This window comes from Jaculus jaculus, chromosome 6 (genome assembly GCF_020740685.1).
Source record: "Jaculus jaculus isolate mJacJac1 chromosome 6, mJacJac1.mat.Y.cur, whole genome shotgun sequence".
Taxonomy (NCBI): Eukaryota; Metazoa; Chordata; class Mammalia; order Rodentia; family Dipodidae; genus Jaculus; species Jaculus jaculus.
Window position 1 is genome coordinate 141,093,532 of NC_059107.1, and position 24,106 is coordinate 141,117,637.

General features: G+C 42.2%; 1 pseudogene; it reads left to right on the forward strand.

Annotated features, from left to right (window-relative positions):
- Window positions 1–22,991: 22,991 nt before the first annotated feature.
- On the forward strand, window positions 22,992–23,154 carry LOC101612912 (annotated as a pseudogene).
- Window positions 23,155–24,106: the final 952 nt, after the last annotated feature.

Sequence of the window (24,106 nt, forward strand, 5' to 3'; positions counted from 1 at the left end):
TGGGCCAAAATCATTTCTAAAGTGTATAGAAGGCCAGTGGTCTGTACATAGCAGTGTGGATCTAGGGAGACATCAGTCTGGACACCTTCAAGCACAAATGAGAAGCAGATTTCCCCTTGGAGGAGAGTCATACATCACTTAGAACAAGGAATTTAGGAGACTATTCAGGAAAGAAAGACTGCAGTTAAAGGAGATCATGAGTTTCAGACAGCACAAATAACAGATTTTTATTGATTTGGGGGGGGCTATTTCCTGTGCTAGTGGATCCCTATTCAGAAAGATCTTACTTGTGCTTATATCTTGAAACATGTTCTCTCATTTTTCCTGCAGCATCTTATGTGTTTCAAGTTGTAGATTAAAATATTTAATCCATTTTGAATGAATATTTGTACAGGATGAGAGATACAGATCTAATTTCATTCTTTTGCATGTGTATATACAACTTTTCCAGCACCAGTTGTTGAAAATGCTGTCTTTTTCCTTTGGATGTATTCAGGAAGTCAAAGTGGACTAACCATATAAAGGTAGAACCATAACCACAAGCAAAGATAAATAACAAGTGGGGGTGGGTGTGGTGGTGCACGTCTTTAATCCCAGCACTCAGGAGACAGAGGTAGGAGGATCAACACAAATTCAAGGCCACCCTGAGACTACATAGTGAATTCCAGGTCAGACTGAGCTAGAGTGAAACCTACCTCAGAAAGAAAGAAAGAAAGAAAGAAAGAAAGAAAGAAAGAAAGAAAGGAAGGAAGGAAGGAAGGAAGGAGGAAGGAAGGAAGGAAGGAAGGAAGGAAGGAAGGAAGGAAGGAAGGAGGTAAGGAGGGAAGGAGGGAAGGAGGGAGGGAAGGAGGGAGGGAGGGAGGGAGGGAGGGAAGAAAGAAAGACAGGGAAGAGGAGAGAAAGAAAGGGAGAAAGAAAGAAAAGAAAGAACAGAAAGGGGCAGACAATAGGGGAAAGAGTGAAATTATGAGGGGGAGAAGGACTTTGGGGATAGGAGTGGGGATGGGAATCAACAAAAACAAATTATATTTGAAAATTCCAGACTGAATGACACCTAAATAAGCAAGGTCTAGCCTGGGAGTCTTCAGTTTCATTTCTGATGTAAACCATACAAATTATCACCCATGATGAGACTTTAAAAAAAAATTATTTTACTTTTATTTATGAGAAAGAGAGAGAAAGATAGAAAGGATGGACACACCAGGGTCTCTAGCTACTGCAAATGAATTCCAGATGCATGTGCCATCATGTGTGTCTATCTGGCTTTACATGGGTAATAGGGAATTGAACCCGGGTCCTTAGGCTTCACAGGAAAGTGCCTCAACCCCTAAGCCTCATAATGGGATATTTTGAAGGGAGATAGGAGGCGTCAACACTAGGCAAGGCAGGGGTCTATCATGGTCTCTGGGATTAAGATTATGATAGGGTTGATTTTGACAAGTGCTTTGATGGTGAGGATCTAAGCACTGAGCTATTTCAGGAAAATGAACCGTCTGCCACTTTCACTTTCCCTCTGTTGAGTACAAAAGGAAGTCTAAGAGGGCCATGTACTGGCTAGGGCCTCAAGTTCCAGGCCCCCCACTTCAACCATAAATTAGGAATGACAACAGGATGTTACACTTATTGTGAATTGTAATATAAAGGTATTCAATGATAGAGGAAAATATTTTCACCCAAACTCTGAGTAACCCAATCCAGAAGAAGTGGGTTCAGAGAAAGTTTGTGGTTCTGGCCTGCTATTGTCTTTCAAGGGTGAGAAACCCTGAGACCCTCTGGTGGCCTGAAAGTTTCCAGGCTGTCAGTTATGTCAAAATAACAGAACTCAAAAAAAAAAAAAAATGTGAGCCATCATCTGATAGAGATGTCTGCCTCTAGTGAGTGAAGGAAATGATTATACAAGGACAAGGATTATATACACCACACATATCCATAAAATTTGTAATTAACTATGCCATGATTTTAATGTGTCCTCCATAGGTTTTTGTGTTGAAAGCTTAATCCACACATTCACATTTTAAAAATTGCAGAGATTAGGGCTGGAGAGATGGCTTAGCGGTTAAGCGCTTGCCTGTGAAGCCTAAGGACCCCGGTTCGAGGCTCGGTTCCCCAGGTCCCACATTAGCCAGATGCACAGGGGGGCGCACGCGTCTGGAGTTCGTTTGCAGAGGCTGGAAGCCCTGGCGTGCCCACTCTCTCTCTCTCCCTCTGTCTTTCTCTCTGTGTCTGTCGCTCTCAAATAAATTAAAAAAAAAATTGCAGAGATTAAATTAAGATTAAATGAGATCAGGAGGGTGGCACCCCCACAGTAGAGTAAGTAGCTTCACAGGAAGAGGAAGAGAAATCCAAGCTAGCATCCTTGCTCTGTCTCATCATAGATTGCTTTTCAGCATTTAATGACACAGCAAGAAGACCCTTACTAGATGCTGGTGCCATGCTGTTAGATTCCCCAGCCTCTAGAACCATGAGCTTGAACAAATCTCCATTCTTTAAAGCATATATATATTTCTTTGCAAGGTGGGAAGAGAATGGGTGCATCAGGGCCTCTAGCCACTATAAACAAACTCCAGATACGTGTGCCATTCTGTGCATCTGGCTTTATGCAGGTAGTGGGGAATCAAATCAGGGTCTTTAGGCTTTGCAGGCATGCACCTTAACTGCCAAGCCGTCTCTCCAGCCCTAAATCTCCATTCTCTATAAACTCCCAGTCTTGGTAATATTGTAATAACAATAGGATACAGATGAAGACAAACAGCCCAGAAGTTGAATCTTATGCAAAAATAAGTTTACTCTGAACACTGCTACCTTCGTCTGTCAACTACTTCCCCCTCCAACTTCTGCTCAACCATAAATGAAAAGTTTGAGAGGATTCTCTAGGCACTGTGCCATTTAAAATCTTAATAATCTTGGTTTTTAGCTTAGAGCAATGAAAAGCCATTGACATAATTCAAGCTGGAGATTCATCAATGGGGGACTCAGAATGGATGCTGAGATATTGATTGTGAAGTTAATGTAGTAGCGAAGGTGAGAAATAGGACTGGCATGGACTTGTGTAGTAGAGAGAGTAGAAATGCCAAGAAGCAAACAGAGTTAGTGATTTAAGAAGTAAACTCAGTAGTAGATGGGGATGGGAAAAGGATGGAGGACTGGCATAAGTCAGGAATGAGAGAAGGGCTGGAGAGATGGCTTAGCGGTTAAGTGCTTGCCTGTGAAGCCTAAGGACCCCGGTTCAAGGCTCAATTCTCCAGGCCCCTCATTAGCCAGATGCACAAGGGAGCGCACGTGTCTGGAGTTCGTTTGCAGTGACTGGAGGCCCTGGCGCGCCCATCCCCCCCCCCACTCTCTCTCTCCTCTCTCTCCTTCTCTCTCTGTCTGTCACTCTCAAATAAATAAATAAAAATAAACAAAAAAATTTTAAAAAAAGAATGAGAGGAGCTGGTGAACATGCTATGTTCAAAGAAGTGGGCAGCCCTGGAGGATGACAGGTGCTGGGGTGCAGGAGGGGTAGAGCAGGAGTTTGTTTCTGGAGATACTCTGACACATAATGTTAGATACTGGGCACACAAGTGAACAGAAGCCTTGAGAGACCTGGACTGGAGGCAGGATAGAGTAAGTTACCTGCCAGTGACTGGGCTTTACATGTCTCCTTGGGGAAGTCATTTATTGGCTCATTTGCTTTTTACTATCCAGTACAGATATTCTTCCTTAATTGTACCTAGATCTGTTTTTGAGAACTGTGTTGAGCCACTATGAAAACCAAAGTGTTGGGACCAAAGTTTCCTTCAGCTTAATGGGTGTGATACTCCTTGCCAGAGCTCACCTGAAGCCACAGGTTGTGGACAGGGCCAGGTAAAGGTCACACAGCAGCCCAGCAGCAGCCACCTTAGCCTTCAGTCCCATGGTTTCTCCTTCCAAGCCTTGACTTGTACTTCATGATGTCCAGCTCCTGGCTCCGGGTCATTAGCCGAACATCCCATGGAGGCTGGGACATCCCATGTCTTTACATAATTGCTCTCCTTTTTCTTTTTTCTTGTTTCAAGCAGAGCATGCTTCCTGGAATTGGAACACTGATAGATACTTTTCCTTTCATTTCCTACTGGTGTTTCTTTCTCTCTCTCTTTCTCCAGCTTCTGTAACTTCTCTCTTTTGCCAACCCCAGTTCTTTCGGATGGCTGTCTCCCTCACTCACGTGCCATCGCTTCTTTCTACACTTCGCCTTCTGCTTGTCCTTTCCCTGCATCTTTCCACGCCCCGCATCCCTCACCTGTTCTAACAGCAACATACTGGAGACAGCGCAGAAACAAGCACTCCAACTTCATGGCGTCAGGGGTTCAAAACTTCTGACAAGTGAGAAGGAATAGCTGAAACTGTTGGAGTGAAATTTAATTTCAAATAATGTTGGTTTCTAAGCTTTGAAAATATGAAAATGAACTGAAAGTGGTTTAGGGGCTGAGGAGATGTCTCAGTGTTTAAAGGCACTTGTTCAATTCCCCACATAAATAGATACAAACGTGATAGATACAAATAAATAAATAAATACAAAGTGACTCATGCATCTGAAGTTGGTTTGTAGAGACAAAACCCTGACATGCACACACAATACATGCACATAAAATGTATTAATAGCAGATTCTATTTTTTTAGGTAAGTCTGTAAGTAGAATTGCTAGATCAAATACGTGAGACTTATGTACCCTAAATATTCATTGTTCACCTGAAATTGTAGTTGTGCTGGGCATTGAGCTGAGTGTTTTATTAGTAAATCTAATACCTCTACCTGTGAGACTGTAGTTGCCTAAACGCTGGACAAAAACCTTAAGGAAGGGGCTCATTGCAGTATATGAATACAAGTGGAGACTCGAGATAGAATATGGTGACTCACCTGTAAATGACTCTTCTTTACGTGTCTCTGTGGGGAACAGCTAATTGAGGGACAGAAAAAGATCCTCAGGGTTCCCTGAGCTCACAGTGGGTGTCCTACTACCTGCCTGACAGCCCAAGTCCCAAATCTGGGCAGATGCTGGAGACTTAAACCCTCTCCAAGGCAGACTGTTAACATGGAAGCCACAGTCCTGGTTCCTGTCTTTTCTTCTGAGCCACGTTCTCCAGGCCTCTTTACAATTGTATGAACAGCCTAATATCTTACCAAGAAATTCAATTTCTATTGCTAGCATCCAAAGATCTCAAGTAATACAACAGGATTTTAGTAGTATCCGAAGGGATCTTTTGTTGGAGAGAACATGGCCCTATTTAGTGGGCAAAGTTAAGACTCAAAGATGAAAATTGGGATTTTCAGTTAACAGGGATAAAAATATTCTAATACTTGGAACAAGCCTAGCCTGTAAAAGACTAGATGAGGGAGACCTCAGAATCTATCAAGGTTCAAGAGGGGGCAGAATGACCAGCAGATAGAAACAAGATTACCCTCCTGGCTGGGAAACATCTGGGAGGGATCAAATATCTTAATCATGTTTTTTGTTTGGTTGTTTTGTTTTGTTTTGTTTTGAAACTTAGAGGGACTCTACTCAAAGAAAATATAAAAATAGAAATAAAACTAAGAATCTGACAGCAGGGCAGCTATGGTAGTCTCTGGTGGAGACTAAGCGCCCCCATGCCTGTCCTCACCCACAAAGTCCAGATGTCCCAGAAGGAAACTCGGGACTCAGTGATGCGTAGTTTAAACATGACTAGATGAGAAAAAGCAAATAGTTATTGAGGCCTTTCAAAGTTCCAGACACTGCTAACCATTTTTGAAGTATTTATCTCATTTGGTCCTTCTCAAAATTATAATAAAGTGCTGCCATTAGCCCCATTTTACAGATGAGAGAATGGAAGCCAAAAGAACTTATTAACTTATTCAAGGTCATGCAGCTGGAAGTCGGAGGACCTGAGTTTCAAATACCCATGATCTGACTACTGAGCCCGAGGCACTATGCAATTTTGTTTGTAAGATCTTATGACTGGATGGAATTTGATTTTTCAGCACTTATCATTCCTACTGGCTTCTGTGTCCCCATCATTTCTTTCTTATCAGATTAATTTAAGCCTTTCTACGACAGCATCCAATCAAATGGGTTTCGTTTGTTTTCCATGAGCCTCAGTTCACAGGGTCCCTTTGACTAGCTTTCTTCACTTAGGATTTTATGAGCAATGTTTCACCTTCTGTTCTGAAGGAGTGGCTCAAGGCATGAGCTCCTAGTATAGCGGTAAAGACTGTTGACTTTTGGGATCCACATTTATTCCATTAGTTTGGGTTTATTGTACCTGCTTTATCTTTTTATGGCACAGTGAAGGGTTTCGTCTGCCAGGCTTCATCATATCAAATGAAGAGGAAGGTGTCTGTGACTTGGCAAACTGGGAGCAAGGCAGGCCGTGAGTGGAAAAAAGCAAGGGCATGAACACTAATTGTCTTGGTGTTTGCTGTAACCTTTCTAGCTGTCACAGAGCTTCAGACAGGTAGGTTATAGCCAGCAGGGGCAAGCTGACCTAATCAAATGTTGTCTGGAACATTCCAAGGAAAGCCTCCAACTGTGACTGGTGGGAGTCAGTGGCTAGTGTGAGCCACAGAGCTGTCATCCCTCTGAGCAACTACCGACCCTGGACTCTTCCCTGCTGTTGACATTACCCCGCCACCCCATTCTTCTGTCTCACATGAGAAAGCAGATTCCTACAAGCACAGACTACAAGGATCAGATTCAGTGGCGAGAGCCAGGTTCAGAAAAGGGGTACAGAGGAGCCTCCCTTCTCTCAGACATCTGTGGCTCCTTCTGTCCTGGTGGCTCCCTGTTGCCCTGGGAACACATCCCTTTCTACTACATTGCTTACCACCACCAGAAGGCTGCTGCCTCTGCATTCTCCTCGTGAGGTACCCAGGAACACAGTTTGTCTAGCGTCCCTGGTGAACTCCTGAGGCGTGGACCATTATTCCATATTTTACAGACAGCTGGGTAAGTTCAGTGGTCTATAAATATAAGATGGTGAATAGCAAATTTCCCCCATACCGAAGCCATTTCATTTTCCTCCGCAAAAGGCTCCTTTTACTTCAATGCTGAAAGCCCAAAGAGGGAAATTTCTTCATTGCTCAGACAGCCACAAAATGTGATCACATTTTTTTCCCCGCACAGCTAATACACTCTTATGGATAAAATTTAAATTTGAAACTCTGAGCAGATGGCCTATAAAGCTCTTGTTTTCCCTCTGCATTTAATTTCTTCCTGCCTATAGTAGGATTTTTCTTTCAAAAAAAAAATCATTTGAAATGGAACAATAAAACACTTCTATAAATTGTGATAAGCATTCCCTTGATGATCATTCTCTAGGTGCCTTGGAGGAAAGATTGGACACTTTGACACTGGATCTGGAATCTTCCCTGTTACGTTCACAAATGACAGTCAACACTGTTAGACCTGGCTGGTTGGGTCCTTCTCTTAGTTACCCAGACTAGGCTAAAGTTCACAAGGTCAGGGGGCGAAATGACCTACACAAACTAGCCACATAGAAGAGTGCTTGTGAAATATCAGGCTTTCACAGAACAAATTATTTTCAAGTGCATTTAGAGCTTTCTGTTGCATTTTATTCAGAACCATTAATGAACTAATTATCTTTTTACCAAAGGAGGCCCATAGGATTTCAACTCCACATATTTAATTGCTCATCAGTTTTGGGATTACATGTAGTGAAATTATGTCATTTAAATTTTTTTTTATTTATGTATGTATTTATTTGAAAGAGAATAAAGGAAAGAGAGAGAGAGAGAGAGAGAATGGGCACACTAGGGCCTCCAGCCCTGCAAACAAATTCTGGACATATGTGCCACCTTGTGCATCTGGCTTACTTGGGTCCTGGGGAGTCAGACCTGAGTCCTTTGGCTGTGTAGGCAAGCACCTTAACTACTAAGCCATCTCTCCAGCCCAAAATTATGTCATTAAAAAAAAAAAAAAAAAACTATTTTGTCTGTAATTCAGATTCTTCCCTAACTTAGTTAGGGTATCTCCAAACTGTCAGAATGAGGATTGACTCAATATGCCTGCTTATTTATATAATATAAACAAATAAGTAGATATTATCTATTCATGCATAGATTAGGTTTCCACGTTTCTTTTCTGCCGTTTACTGCATTTAAAGATATCTGACTATAAGACATAAGGATTAATATCATCTTTCTGTCTCAACACTGTTCTAAAACAAGGTAAATTCACTGGTGTCAGCCCACCCTGAAGTGTTGCAGGCCTTAGGAGGAAGACTACAAACAGAAGCTGCCCCTTAGGTGTCCATATTTTTAAAGTTGTATCTACTTCATAAACTGAAGGTCAGGTTCAAATTCAGAACTTAAGGTTCATTGAAAGCACCGCTCCTGAACATGGATGCACAGGGCACATCAGCACCTGGCCGGCTACACAGCCGCATTCTCTTCCCAGGCAAGCCCTGCCCACGAAGTGCATCTGACATCCACAGCACACGTATGTCTGGACTCACACATGCTGGGGATGGAACCCAGAGCCTTGCAGATAGTATGCAAGCGCTCTGCCACTAAGCTATCACTTCAGTCCTGAATTCACATTTCCAAGCTCCAATTTTTATCTTTTCCCTTCCTCCCTGCAAACACCCATGCCCTTTTCCACCCTCCAGTCATAAGGGTATCAACTCTGGCATCATAGTCTTTCTTTGGGAGGACAGGGAAAAGGACTTTCCTTTGGAAGTCCATCCAGGCTCTATATATTAACACATGGCAAGAAATTCCAGAATCCAGGTTTTAAGGAATATGATTGTATTAGTCAGGATTCTCTAGAGGAAGAGAACTGCTAGAATGAATCGTATTAAAAAGGGAATTTACTGGATTAGCCTACCGTAATCCAAAAGCAGTTGCAGGCCCGAGAATCAAGGAACCCCTTACCTGCTCAGTCCATGTGGCCGGATGCCTCAGCAGTCCCCATGCAGCTCTGCAGATGGCACTGGAAGGCCTGGAGGCTTCCTGAGGGGCCGCTGGATTTTGATCCACGCAGGTCTTCAGTTGATGCTGGTCTTTAGTCCACACTGGTCCTCAATCCACACCAGAAGACAGCAGGCAGTTCCAGCAGCCAAGTGGAAAGAAGAAAGGAGCTCTTTTCACCCAGAGCTTCCTTATATAACGTTCTGCTCTGAGAATGGTCACCCACTCTGGGGTAAGGACTTCCTCCTTCAGTCAATCCTTTCTGAAAGCAACCTCAGGGACCCACCAGAAAGGGATGTCTGTGAATTACTAAATAGATTAAGTTGACAACACTATCACAATGCTCTAAAAGGCAAAGAGTAAGGACTGGGTCTGGAGATGTTCATAATCATCTATTAGTTAAACCTTGGGACACTTCTTTGCTGTATCATAAAATATACAGGCACATATGGGCCAAGACAGGAACCCCTACAATGGCAGGATAGGCTCTTGCCATAGAATTATGAATCAGGACCCTATACATATTTTATGAACATGTGCTCAGCTTTGAGAAATAGCATGGGCAAAGGTTTCCATCAAGTCTCGTAAGGAAGATAAGCATTAAAGACATGTTCCCTTACCTCAAGGAGCTTATAGTCTAGTTAAAGACCACAAAGATTAAAGTATTTGTGCTGCATAAAGTGAGTCATAAGGGGCAAAACACTAATAAAATAAAAAAGAGTATAAAAGTCAAACCAATGGTTACTTCTACCCCCAGAAGTTGTTAAGTACTAAGAAGCCTAATAGCATCATGTAAACCAATCTTCCTCAACCACTTAGTCAAAATGGTCAGCTACCTTTCTAAATCAGCCTTCAAGGCGCTCCTTGGAAAACAGGGTGATCCTATGGAGTACTGTGGACAAGAACAGGTTAAGATTTTGGCTTCCATTCCTGACCAAATCTGATGCAGACAGGATTAGGAGGAGAAAGGGTTAGCTCCCAGTTCTTTGTATTTTGTGCCAACCCATCTGCCCACATGGATATCTATTTAAAAGTGAAGCCAATCACACTAGCCCCATCTTCACCTGTCCCGCTGATCTCTAGTAGCAAAGGACGGGCTGAGACCCCACAAGTTGTTCTGGAAAATTGAGCCTCTGCACAGTTTCCGGTCATGTATCTGCTTGAGGCACACAGCCAACAAAGCCATCAATCTGGCACTTTCTTTAACATTGACCCAGTATATATTTACTAGGCCATTTGTGCCATCTGCCATGCAACTGTCCGTTAAGGAAATAGCATCAAGTTGTGGGAATACTGGAGTTAAAATGCCATTTAGCAGGAATGCACCAGCTCTAGCAGCAATTATCCACAGGAGAACAAAAAGGCCAGAGAGCCAAGGGCAATACAGAGAGAACAGACAGTGACAGAGCAAGGCCCTCAGCATTGCCTTCTCTTCACTCCAGGCTTATTTCTTTAGGGCACCTTCACAGACATGAGTCTTATGGACCAAGACCCTTAGTGTGATCCACTGAATTTAAATTCATATTGTATTATCAATTGATAGATCAATTATCTATCCAGCATAGGTAGGGAAGCTAAACTAGATAATAAAATCATGGGTGTTGTTTCCCTCTTTAAAATATATTTACAATAGAAAGATGGCTCAGTGTTGTCAAGAGCTCATCACAACAGCATGAAGACCTGAGTTTGGATGTCCAGAACCTATGTAAAAGCTATGTGTGGTATAGCACGTAGACATAATCTCAGAGCCTGGGAGGTAGAAACAAGAGGACTCCTGGAGGTGTCTGGCTAGCTACTCTAGCCAAATATCAGTGAACTCCAGGTTCAATGAGAGGCTATCTAAAAATAAACAAATTAAGTGGAGGGAAATGGAGGAAGATACTCAATATTGATCTTTTTTTCTTGTTTTTTTAAGACAAGTCTCTCACTTTGAGCTGATTCGGTCTTGACTCCACCTCCCCAGCAATGGGACTACAGACACATGCCAATGTGTTCAGTTTTTATTTGAGTGCTGCAAATCTGAACTCAGCTCCTCATGCTTATACGGCAAGTGCTTGACCAACCAAGCCATCTCTTCAGTCCTGTGTATGTACAATTTTATGCAGATTAACCAGCATCCTTATTTTCTTTATTCTTGAGTAAATAATTGAAAAGGAAATACAAGCTAATGTATAAAATACCAGAGATGACTCTTTCTCCAGAATGATGTGCAAAACTGAAATAATCAAATGGTCTGAGCAAGCTGTTTGGAAGCACACAGGTAAATGGCAAGAGAAACAGCTAAAGAATTTTAACACTGCAGCATCTGGGATGTGTGCATTATGGGAGACAAAGCAGAGACCATTTTTTCCATAAATCTTATGTAACTATTTGACTTTTTATGTGGCAATTACAACTGGTGAAAAAGATAAAAAATAAATTCCTGAATTCTTCTCAACAAATGAATTGGAGAATAACGTAATGCCCTATGCCCTTTGCTTGAAAAAAAATCCAATTAAGCTTTCTTCTCCCCAAAATTAATTTATGTTTTGCATCTCCTTCCATTGCTAAGAGGAAGGGACTAAATCGAGCCAAATTTTGTTCAAGGTTGCTTTCAGAGTCATGTCTTTCTGATTCCAGATTCTCATTATTTCCTGTTTTTACAAATTTTGCATAGGTTTAATTAGAGCTCCTGCATTGAAATGGGGATGCATAGCAGGAGGGAGGTCTCTCTCTAGAGAAAGTTTGATGCTCATTAACAAAAGAAAAATGGATTAATTTTCTTTTAGAAATCCAAGATTCAAATGCATATGAACAGTGAGCTGTCATTAGATTCTCCCGCAGAAGGGGGGGGGGGAATAAAAACCTCAAAATGAATCCTTTCCCCCTAAAGCCAGGCTAATACTTAATCAGACTCAGCCTCAGCTGAGTCTCTTTTACCTTGGACAAACTATTGGGACTTTCAGTTTTCTTAGCTGTAACATAGAGATAATAACAGCTGCTTCTAGGTTTATATGGGAATTTCATTAGTAAAAACATTTAAAGAGCCTACAACAAGGCCTGCCACACAAAATGAACTCAGGAGATATCTCCAAAGCATACTACCTTTCTTGTTTCCTCATTTTGACAGTTCACCCTACTGTGGAGGAAACTTTGCCCACCGTCATATAGTAGGGAGCTGGAACTCAGACATGTTTGGATACTAACTTTGGCTTTCCTGTTTACCAGCTGTACAAGTCTGCCCCAAACATGAACTTCCTTGTTTACACATTTGATTCCAATACCTAGTTCTTAAGATGGGCTGGGAAGAAGGAAGATGAAAGATCCGCTCTTCTCACCTTTTCCATGGACATGTTGTTCTCAAGGGTGAAGAATATAACGGTCAAGGAAGAATTAGACCTGTGACCATCTCCTCCTGTTCTTATGGCTCCAAGTGAGGTGATGGGTGGCATATCTGAGGCTGTAGAGAGGGCTGCAGAACACGTGTTCATTATGTAGCATATAATCATTGCTGAGCCAGGTGCTTTGCTGGGAGATAAATCAGGTCACTGCCCTCCAGGATCTTAGTGCAGAGCAGCAAACCAAGACAAACTGAATTAGAATACTGTGTTCTAAGTCCAAGAATAGGACTATTCAGGTGACTTCCTGAAAAGGGGATGCCTTGGGTGTGGGGAAGCTGCTTGAAAGGGGGGATATATTACAAATTCATTGCTGCATATCCAGTTTCCCTAAAATATCACACAGACACTATCATATTGCTTCCATGGGACAAAACCCACAAATGGCTTAGCTGGGTCCTCCCTTTCATAGTTTCTTGAAATGTTACAAACAAGGTGTGGTGGCTTGATTCAGGTACCCTGCCTCATGTAAACTCATGTGCTCTGGATGCTAGGTCACCAGTTGGTGGCAATGTGGGAACTGGATCCTCCTGGAGGCGGGCTTAAGGGTGTTATAGTCAGCTTCCCTTTGCCGGTGTTTGGCACACTCTCCTGCTGCTGTTATCCACCTGGTGATGGCCAGGAGGTTATTTCCACCTTCTGCTCAGGCCACTGTTTTTCCCTGACAACATGGAACTTGCCCTGGAGTCTATAATAATAATAATAATAATAATAATAATAATAATAGTAATAATAATAAATGTTTTCCTCCCACAGGCTGCTATTGCTCAGGTGTTTTCTGCCAGTAATAAGAAGTTAACTGCAAGATAAGGTGCTAGCCCATGTATTATCTTCATCAGAAAAGGTCTTCTTGAAATGTATCCCCTTTGGTGATGTCATAGTGATTAAAAAATTTTATTTCTTGACATGCCACTGGGCTGAGATCTCAATTGTTCACTGCTGCCTGGAGACACCCTTCAGCTCCTTGGTCATATGGACCTCAACATACCAGCTTGCCTCATGTAAGCCCAAAAGCAAAAGGGATAGCTTGTTCACAAGATGGTCATCACATTGGTTCATGACCAGCAGCAGTTCATCTCCATAGTCAATTTGATTAACTTAAGAACCCCTTAGGGCATTAGTAAGAAGTACCTTTGGGTATGATTGTGAAGGCATCTTCAGAAAGGATTAACTGAGAAAAAAAAAAAAAGGGCCCAAAATATGAGTGGCACAATTCCATGGGCTATGGTCCTATGCTGAATAAAAGCAGGGAGAAGAAAACCAGCTGAGTAATGGCATTCCCTTTCTCTGCTTCCTGATGCACCCAGATGTGAATAAGCAGCCTCACACTCCTGCTGCCATAGTTAGCTGTTAAGAGCCACTTCTGCTGCATGTCTTCCCTGACACAATGGGCTGGATTCTCAAACTGTGAGCCAAAAACAAATCTTCCCTTAAGTTGCTTCTTGTGTGGTATTTGGTCACAGTGACAAGAAAAGTAATGCACAACTTATCATGAAAGTGACATTCCCATCACCTTTGCTCATGCTTGGCAGATACTAGTTTTATCCTGTTCTCCAAAGGACATTATTTGAAGGCATGAACAAGAAGAAGCAAAGAACACAGAGTCATCTTAGATATTTTTTCTTTCAGAGGAAAAACAGGGGGGATGGACTTCAAGTAATGGGAAGAAATAAGGAGATTGATACACATTAGGGAAGACTAGAGATGGAATTTGAAGAGAAAAACAATTCACTTTGAATTGGTCTGTAGATGGGAGGGCAGAGTAAAGTGAGCTCAAGGGGTTAGTCTTGCTGGCAGACATAGTCTGCTCTCCTGGCATTTTATTTATTTGTTTATTTTTTTACTTATTTTTAAGTAAATGAGCCCTTCTTTTAGACTACAGCATGTGATAGACATTTAATTCATTAGTTAATTTAATTAATCACTTGTGTCAGCTTTTATATTTTACTGCCCATCTTAATTTTGTGTTTGTGTGTGTGTATGTAGTATCTGTGCATTTTTGGATAGGTTTGAATATGTGCAAGGATGTATGTGTGGGAAAGTGCATGGGTTTGTGTATATGTGCATGTGGAGGCCACAGGTTGATGTTGGGTGTCTTCTTCAATCATTTTATACCTTGTTTATTGAGACAGAGTCTCCCACGAAACCCATAGCTCACCAACTTAGCTAGTCTAGCTAACACGCCTTTCCTGGGGATCCATCTGTGTCCACTTCCCAAATAGTTGGACCATGGGCACACGTTGCCACACCTGACAGTTGCATGGGTGCTGTGGATTCAAACTCAGACCCTCAAATTTGCACAGCAGGCACTTTACCAACTGAGCCATCACCCATACTCCTTTGTAGTTCTTTAATGCGAGCCTATGTTTGCATGTTTTTCTTGCTTCATTGATGGTTATCATAAACAGTGGTAATAAAACTATTTGTGGTTGTTATGAATCACTACCATTCCAGTAAATGTTTCAACCACAACCTGGCATTCCTACTGTTTCTCCCTTACTCCAGGTAAACAAGCCAATGTAAACACATGTTTAGTTATCATAATGAGAAAGAGTGATTGACAAGTCTCTCAACTGGACTGCATTCAAGCTGGCTGTTTTCCTCTGCCTCTGTGTCCCTAGTTCTAAAATGGCACAGCAAGGACCCACCACCCCTAAATTTTTCAGATGGTGTCATTATCAAAGGAGGTAATGTAATAAATGCAATTTGAGAAGTATCAGTATTCATGTTATACACAATTTAATAGCAAGATGGTCATAAAAGAGAGTGAAGAGTGAAGAGACTGGAACCCAGTTCTTATGCCAGAGTGCCTCAGGGGAGTAGAAAAGGAAGACACATCCTTAAAATATAGTCAATGAATGATGAAGATTTCATATAAATATATGTATATATATAATATATTATATAATATATATTACATACCTTTATTCTTTCTTTGTGGGGAGCATTATAAAGACTCATTTCAGTCCAGATATGGTGGTGCATGCCTTTCAGAACTCAGGAGGCAGATATAGGAGGCTCTTTGTGAGTTTGAGGCCAGTCTAGATCTGCAGAATGAGTTCCAAGTCAGCCTGGGCTTTGAGTGAGACTGTACTTCTAACAAAACAAAAAATACAAAAAGCATCTTTTTGAGTCTTGAGATGCACAATACATAGTCACCTTAATGTGCACAGGACAGATAATTTGATCACAGTCACGAGTGTAATCAATAGTTGCACAGGGCAGGCAGAATACCGAGTACCTTTAGATCTGTCTGCTCCCTTCTCCACAACCCCATAGCCCCTCCCTTCATTCCCTCACCTGAAGCAGTGTCCAGGGGCAGAAGGAAATGGAAATGTGGTAGCCTGAGCTCCCACTCCCATGCAAGATTTAAGGGTGCCCTCAGCTGCTCCAAATTCATCAGTGTAACAGTTACCATCTCGTTATCTCACTGTTGGGACAAAACACCTGACCAGAAATATATTATGGAAGAAAAAGGTTTATTTCAGGGTGTACTCTAGAGAGGAAGTTTCAACATGTTAGTGAACTCATGGCAAAAAAACAAACAGCAGGGCATCATGTCCTGTTGTATTAGTCTGGAGGAAGCAGAGAAAGTGCGCTGGCTCATAAACCTCAATGTCGGCCTCCAGTCACACACTCCCTCCAGCAAGGCTCCACCTCCCCAGGGCTCTATCAACTGGTGATCAAGTATGAGGCTTAATCGCAAGCACAAGTATATGGTGGACATTGTACATTCAAACCACCACACTCAGCAAGACCCTGAGCCCTCTGCTCTGCATAGACCTAGATCCTTTTACCCAGGGATCGTGTGGCCTGATGACTAAGGACAGACTTGGATACCAGCACCACCATGCAGGAGCCCTTCAATCTCTGTCCAATTAACTAACATTATTGAGACTCTTTCTCCTCATCTACTCATGGTGACAATGCATACCTCATGGTTAGTTGAAGGATGAAGTGATTTATCATATTTGGAGAACCTTGGCATGGAGTAAGCATCATATAAATGTTAGCAATGATCATTACATGCCCTGTTTTCTGCCTTAACTTCCTTGCTTCTTCCCAGCTATATGAAACCATAGTTTATTCCCACTACGCTCTCTATATCTATTCCTCCTATTTCTTTTTCGGGTTTTCTTTTTTCTTTTTCTTTTTTTTTTCTTTTTTTTTTTTTTGAGGGAGGGTCTCACTCTAGCCCAGGCTGACCTGGAATTCACTTTGTAGTCTCAGGGTGGCCTCAAACTCTTGGCAAACCTCCTACTTCTGCCTCCCAAGTGCTGGGATTAAAGACATGTGCTACCACGCCTGGCTTATTCCTCCTTCTTAATATCTTTGAAGGTAAACAGATCTAGAAGTGAATCCCACTAAATTTTCATTCTGGTAATTCCTTCCCTGTGGGTACAGGTAAGGTTTGTTATTTGCTCCTACCAACAGAACATATCAAAGTCAATGGTCCATCAATGCCATGATTTTGTTATATAATATAAGATTCTGTACTGGAAGATGGTTGGATAAAAGTAGGAACCATGCTGGAGAAGACTCAATGGCTAGCAGCATTAAGCAGCCTATGGGACCTGAGAATGGCTGACATCTAATACCCAGCAAAAGCCTGAGGCCCTAAGTCATTCAACCACAAGGAAATAAAAGCTGCTATCATCTTAAAATATATTCTTCCCCAGTTGCGTTGGTTTGAATCAGATGTTATCTCCCCTCCAGCCCCCCCCCCAAAAAAAAGAACCTCATGTGTTCTGAATGCTTGCTATGCAGCTGATAGAATTTGGAAGGAGGAGCCTTGCTGGAGGAGGTGTGTTGCTGGGGATGGACCTTGACATTTATTAGCCCAAGCTTGCCAGTTTTAGTCCACTGACTCTCCTGCTCCTTCTTTCCACTTGATATGGCAGAGGTGATGTCCAGCCTCTGCTAAGGCCGTGCTCCACCCTGACTTCCTGGAGTTCCCCTCAAGACTGTAAGCCAAAATAAATACTTTATTCCCCATAAGATGCTTTGGGTCGAGTGATTTGTCCCATCAAAGAGAAGGTAAGTGCAATGCCAGTCAAACCTCCAGATAAGAAGCAGCTCCCTTGGTATTTCAGTATCCCCTTGTGAGACTTTGAGCATGGAAGTCAACCAGCCCCTGCCCAAACTCCTCATCCACAGAAACTGCAAAATAATAAATGTTTGTTACATTAAGTCTCTGTGTTTGTGGTAATTTTTTACGTAGAGAAAAAAATTAATCTGCCTCAGCCCTGTTTACTTGGTATCTGAGTCCATTTTCTATTGTTATAATAGAATCCCTGGGACTGTATAATCTGCAAAGGAAGTACATTCACTGGGCTCATGGTTCAAGGCTGGGCACTACATCTGAGGAGTGTCTTACACAGCATCATAACATGTTAGGAAAGCAGAGAGGTAGCAGGCACATGTGGAAGAGGAAGGGCACTAGAGGCAGACTCCACTCACTCCATAGCAACAAGCTGTTCTCATAAGAACTAATACGGTTTCATGAAAAAGGCATTAATCTCTCTTAATACCTTAGTACTTCTAAAGTCTTTATGTCTCAATAACACTACCGTGGCAATACAATTTCAACACGAACCCCCGGGAAGCATATTCACATCATACACCTGGTAAATTTCTACTGAACCCCCAGTTTCCATGTTACCTCTGCTATGAAGCCTACCCTGGTGCTCCCACACACCAATGGCTCTCCCTCCTAATGCCTAAGTTGCACTCCTGCATCTTTCCATGATAGCACTTGCTGAACATCACTGGGCCTATTTATTAAGCTCTAAATCATTAACAATGGAATTGGACTTTATCTGGTGTAGAATTCACTATTCCTTTTTTTTAATAAAAAAGATTTTTTATTAGTTATGGACATAGCGTATAAACAGCAAATGTTCATACCATTCTTACTCTCATCTTTGTCCACCCCCCCTCCAAAAGGATCCTCCTCATTGGGGATGCCCATTATCACCATGGTGACTGTGGGTCATGCATTGTGGGAGTAGCCATCAGTTATGGGTGAGAGGCAATGTCTCTGTGCATAATGTCCCAACTTGTGACTCTAATAATCTTTCTACCCCCTGTTCTGCGAGTTTTGTTGCGTTTGTTTTAGGTCTACTTCAGTGATGGGCTCCCTTAGGAGCCTATGTGTCTCTGGATATCTGGTTTGGTAGGAGTTTTGTGTTCTCTGTGTCTATATCCTCCACCCTTGTGTTGATATCACGTTCACCAAGAAAGTAGCACTTGTGTTCATTTCCCCAATTACTCTATGGTTTCAGCTGGGGCCCTGATGAAGTGTGACGGGCTGATTTTCTCCTCAAGTTCTGCATCCATCTGAAAAAGAGAATCAGATTGTCCAATGGAGAGTGAAGTCAGCACAGGTTAAATGAAATAACCATTGTCAGTTTTGAGAGAATTTAATAGGTGTGTGCCCTCTTGTAGCCCAAGATTGGTGGGAGTTTGATATTGGAAAGGAAAACAGTTATCTGGATATGATTCTAACTTGTTTCCCAGTTTTAACTATGAGTTCCTTTCCACTGAGCAAATCTGTTACTCAATCCAAGAGCAGTTGGTTACCCACCATGGCTGTGTGCCACTTTTGCACTTGGATAAGCATCACATCAGGTTGTTGGCTGTTGAGTAGCTTAGACCTCAAGTTGCTCAGACAGATGTTGGCCATTTTCTCCAGTAGCTCATGTAACACCTTCTGGCACTAGACGAGCCAACCTGTCTGTCTGGGGGACTGGCTTTATTCCAGATTTCAGCCAGGTCTCTCCATGTTCCATACCAACATCATATGGTGTCTTCGGCAGTAGGGACTTACCATTAACCTTTGGTGGGTACTCAAGCACTCTGACAGAAGTCTGTCTTCTTTTGGGAAACGTTGTAGGTCTCTCTGATCAACAGCTCATTGTGGGTATTAAGTGCATCCTGGAACTGAGAGTTACAGGCCAGTGCCAAGGGAAAAGAAGGAAGAAAAATAGAGATAATATAAAAGAGAAAGAAAATAGAGAGAGAAAAAAAAAAAACAGGAGAAAATTAAGGTTAGGCATCATCTTATCCTCTCAAGGGTCCTTTGAATTCAGGTGTTCCCTCTAAGGTCCTGATGAGGGTTCAACATTTTAGTCTCTCTTCCAGGATTAAGGTTTTAATGGTACCAGTTCCATTTGGGTCCAGTTTCATGTCCCCCCCACACCCTAAATATGGTGGCAGTTTTGTAAGAGAGGGGAAGAGATGAGACTGAAAAAAAGTGGTAACGTAGCAGGGCAGCTAAATGTTTGTTGATAAGTGAGTGAATGGATAGTATTTTGATTATTTTCTTCTCCAGCCTATTGAATTCTGCAGAAATGCTTTCATTTCACTCTGATAGGCATCTCAAATATTGAGGCCATCCTCATAATAGAAGATTGAATTATCACTAACTTGGATTGCAAGCCTAAAGAAATGAAAATTGCTTTGAGAAAAAGACTCACCAATAAAAATATTTTTATTTATTTTGATTTTTAAAAGTAAACTTGGGCCAAGGAAGGTCCAACTATTAGATAAAGAAATAATGGTGGTGGGGAGGATTTATTTTCAGTATGCCAAATACTTGAAATGCATGTTGAACTCAATCCATTTGGAAAAGTTGCTACTTAACTTCATTTTACAAGAATAAGCAATGTAAAAAAATTCTCATTTTCTCATTCTCTTTATGAATTTTTTTAAGTATGGAATTTATTTGACAAAGAAAAACAAGATAGTTAACTTACACTCTTCCTTTGGCAGGATACTGAACACTTTAAAGTACATGGGCTATTCATGAGAGAGCTTAATTCTGGCATGTGGCCTTCCTGTTCAGATCTGCTGTTCACTCTGTTTGTAGATACATGTGTGTTATGCTGTATTGAAGGAGAAACAAAAGCAGAGGAGACATATGGCAAGTAGAAAAGTATTAAACCTGGCCAAAGCTTAATTTAACCACAAGTAATGTCCAAGAGTTTCCTACTGTCTACTTTGCAGGTCACAGCCACTGAAAGCAGGCAAGGGATAAGCAATCTAGCTGCTGAGACGCAGCGATGAGCAGCTGTATGGATAGGCACATGCTGATAGCATTCAGCCAAGTGGCTGCTCAACAGTTAGGTTGGTTGCTGAGAAGAATAAGTTGAGAATTAACCTCTAATAACCCAAACTATTTCACATTGCAAGGGTGCCCCATCATGTCTCAGTTAATATACTGAGGTTGTTTGAGCCATTCCAAATGCAAAGCATGGGACAGATACCCCGTGCTCAGCATGTAGGAGAGAAACATTAATATTAGTTGACCATAAATTTGAATTGCTTCCCCAAATGTATTCCCTGCCTTGGTTGAACTTAATGCTTGCTGTTGGAGCAGACATCATCTGTACTTCCAATAAATCAGATGGAATTCTGGCTTGGCATGCTAAACAGTGCTGGTTTAATGGTCAGACCTGAAAAGGAACTCTATTTCTAAAACCTTCCCTTGCGCAATGGCAACATGGAAAAGTAATACAAAAACCATTGTATCTTATGGTGATCTTTTGCACTTGAGGAGGGGGACAAAGGCCAGTGAGTTGGAAAAAAAAGTACAGCTAAATTAAATTACAGTTAATGTTTGGACAGCATATGTTTAAACAGCATGGATCCACCTAAATGTGTATTTTTAACTTTTTAAAATTTTACTTATTAGAGAGAGAGAAAAGAGAGGGCAAATTGAGAGAAAGTATGAACTGCCAGGGCCTCTGGCCATTGCAAATGAACTCCAGATACATGTAATGCTTTGTGTATCTGGCTTAAGTGGGTATTGGGGAATCAAACCTGGTTTCTTAGGCTTTGTAGGCAAGTGTCTTAACCATTAAGCAATCTCTCCAGCTCTTAGATGTGGATTTTTATGATACCTGAGACAATTTAAAAAAATAGCATACATGAATGGGAAAAATAGAAAAATAAGCAAAACTTATGTTGTGAATGCACAAAACATGTATACAATAGTCTGTGGTATGATTTACTGTCCAAGATCCTATAAACAAATGTACTATAAAAAGTTAAAACTTGGGGCTGGAGAGATGGCGTAGCGGTTAAGTGCTTGCCTGTGAAGCCTAAGGACCCCGGTTCGAGGCTCGGTTCCCCAGGTCCCACGTTAGCCAGATGCACAAAGGGGCGCACGTGTCTGGAGTTCGTTTGCAGAGGCTGGAAGCCCTGGCGCGCCCATTCTCTCTCTCTACCTCTACCTGTCTTTCTCTCTGTGTCTGTCGCTCTCAAATAAATAAAAAATTTAAAAAAAAAAAAAAAGTTAAAACTTGGGGAGCTTGGGAAATGATTGATGGTAGTCAGTAGAGTGTTTGCTGCTTAAGCATGAGGGCCTGAGTTCAGATCCCCAGAACCCACCTAAAAAGCTACATTTGGTGTTATGCCTACAGTCCCAGTGCTAGAGAGGCAAAGGCAGGCCCCCTCAGGCCTTTAGGAGAGACTTTGACTCAAAAATTAAGGTAAAGCACTAGAGAGATGGCCTATACAAGCATGAGGGTCCAAGGTGGCCTGATTCTGCTAAGTTCAAAACTCCAGAACCACATGCCTCTGTGACCCCAGTCTGGCAGGGCTGCAGAGACTCAAGAATTGCTGGAGCTCCATGGGGGGTCCCTAAGAGACTCCAGGTCAAAGCAAGAACAGGCAGGAGAATGATGGAGCCAGACACCAGCATTCCAATTCAGCCACTGTTGGGGAGCACACCCCACACAGGGTGCCACAAGGGCACATTTTGGTGCATACACCACATGCAAATAACACCCCCCCACACACACACACACACTCACCACTCCACATACACATAAAAAGTAGTAAGACAGAGAATGATTGAGGAAAACCACCTCTGGCCTCCACATGCACATGGTCACATGTGTACCCACACATACGTGTGCCCCAAACTTACACACATTCAAAAAGTAAAATATAAATAAATAAAAGAAAAGAATTAAGTGTCTCGGGCTGGAGAGATGGTTTAGCGGTTAAGCGCTCACCTGTGAAGCCTAAGGACCCCAGTTCGAGGCTCGGTTCCCCAGGTCCCACGTTAGCCAGATGCACAAGGGGGTGCACGCGTCTGGAGTTCGTTTGCAGTGGCTGGAAGCCCTGGCGCGCCCATTCTCTCTCTCTCTTCCTGTATCTGTCTTTCTCTTTATGTCTGTCGCTCTCAAATAAATAAATAAAAAATGAACAACAACAAAAAAAAAATTAAGAATTAAGTGTCTCAATCTTATGTACAGAAACAGACTCAGGTCATACATGGCACCAAATGCAAGTGACAGACATCAAAATAGAAATGCATGTAAAAGTACAGTCTTAAATTTTCACTGCATAGGGGGCATACTGTACTACAGCCATAACTGTGCAGCCATTCCTATGGCTGTTGCTGTGAGCTCTCATGGCATGACAGCATGAGACAGTGATCATCTCCCTTGAGCCACTCAACCCTCTGGTAAATTGCACATGGTGTTAAAAAATTAAATGCCTTTTTGAGGTTCTTGGATATTTTGGAGATAGACTAGGTAAGGATACCAGTAAGGCATTTGGTTAGCAGCATTTTGGGAGGAGTCAAAATTATACTTGGAGGGCCTGACCTTCCTGAGGCTCGGCCCTTTTGAGCCGACTTTGTGGCGTCCTAGCGATTTGGCCCAACGGGGCAACATCATGGTGTCCTACTGGCGGCAGGCTGGAGCCAGCTACATCTGCTACTCTCAGATCTGTGCCCAAAGCCGTGTGGGAGGCACTGAAGACAGAATTCCAAGCAAACGCCAATAAGGCATCTGGAAGCAGCGTGAAAATTGTGAAAGCAAAAAAAAAAAAGGAATAATCAACCCTGGCTAAAGCTGGAAGTGCTACATATTGGACATGAAGATGTGTGAGTGCCTGCTGTGGCTGAGTGAAGTCACCACACTCAGTTGGAGAAGAAAAAAAAAAAAAAAAAATATATATATATATATATATATATATATATACATACACACACACACACACACACACACACACTTGGATTTCAACTGTGGCAGGGTGGGTGGGCAAATATCCCTGACATCTACACTATGTATAGATCAACAGGGACCCATGCATTATATTGCTCCTAGCTTTGTGCATATTCAGAACTCTCCCATCAAAGGCCTTCTTATTGTCCAGTGCACAACAGTAAGGATTGAATTAGTTTCTTGCTTTTGTAACAAACCCACAAAGTTAGAACAAAATATGCTTGCTATACTTATAAAGCTTTATTTTTTTAAGGTATGCACCATCACACCCATCCCTTTTGTTAATTTATTTAGGAGAGAGAGGAAGAGAGAGAATGGTACCAGAGCTTCCAGCCACTGCAAATGAACTCCAGATGCATGCACCATTGTGCATCTGGCTTATGTGGGTACTGGGGAATCGAACCTGGGTCCTGAGGCTTCACAGGCAGGCACTTCTCCAGCCCTCAAGTTGCTTTAGGAATGCCAAAGATAAAATCTCCATGTCACCAGGGCTTTCTTCTTTGCAAGTTCAAAGGCAAGAACCCATTCCTTTGTCTTCTCTTTTCTAGTGGCTTTTGGCCCCTTCTTCCATTTCAAGAACACATCACTGGCTTTGCTCTCCTCATCACATGGCCTTCTGCTCTTATAAGGGCTCTTCTGAGTACATCAGCTCCCTGTAGACATTCCAGGGTAATCTCCATATCTTAAAACCCTTAACTCAAACTGGGCATGTTACACACACCTTTAATCCCAGCACCTGGAGTTAGGAGAATCACTGTGAGTCCCAGACTACATAGTGAATTC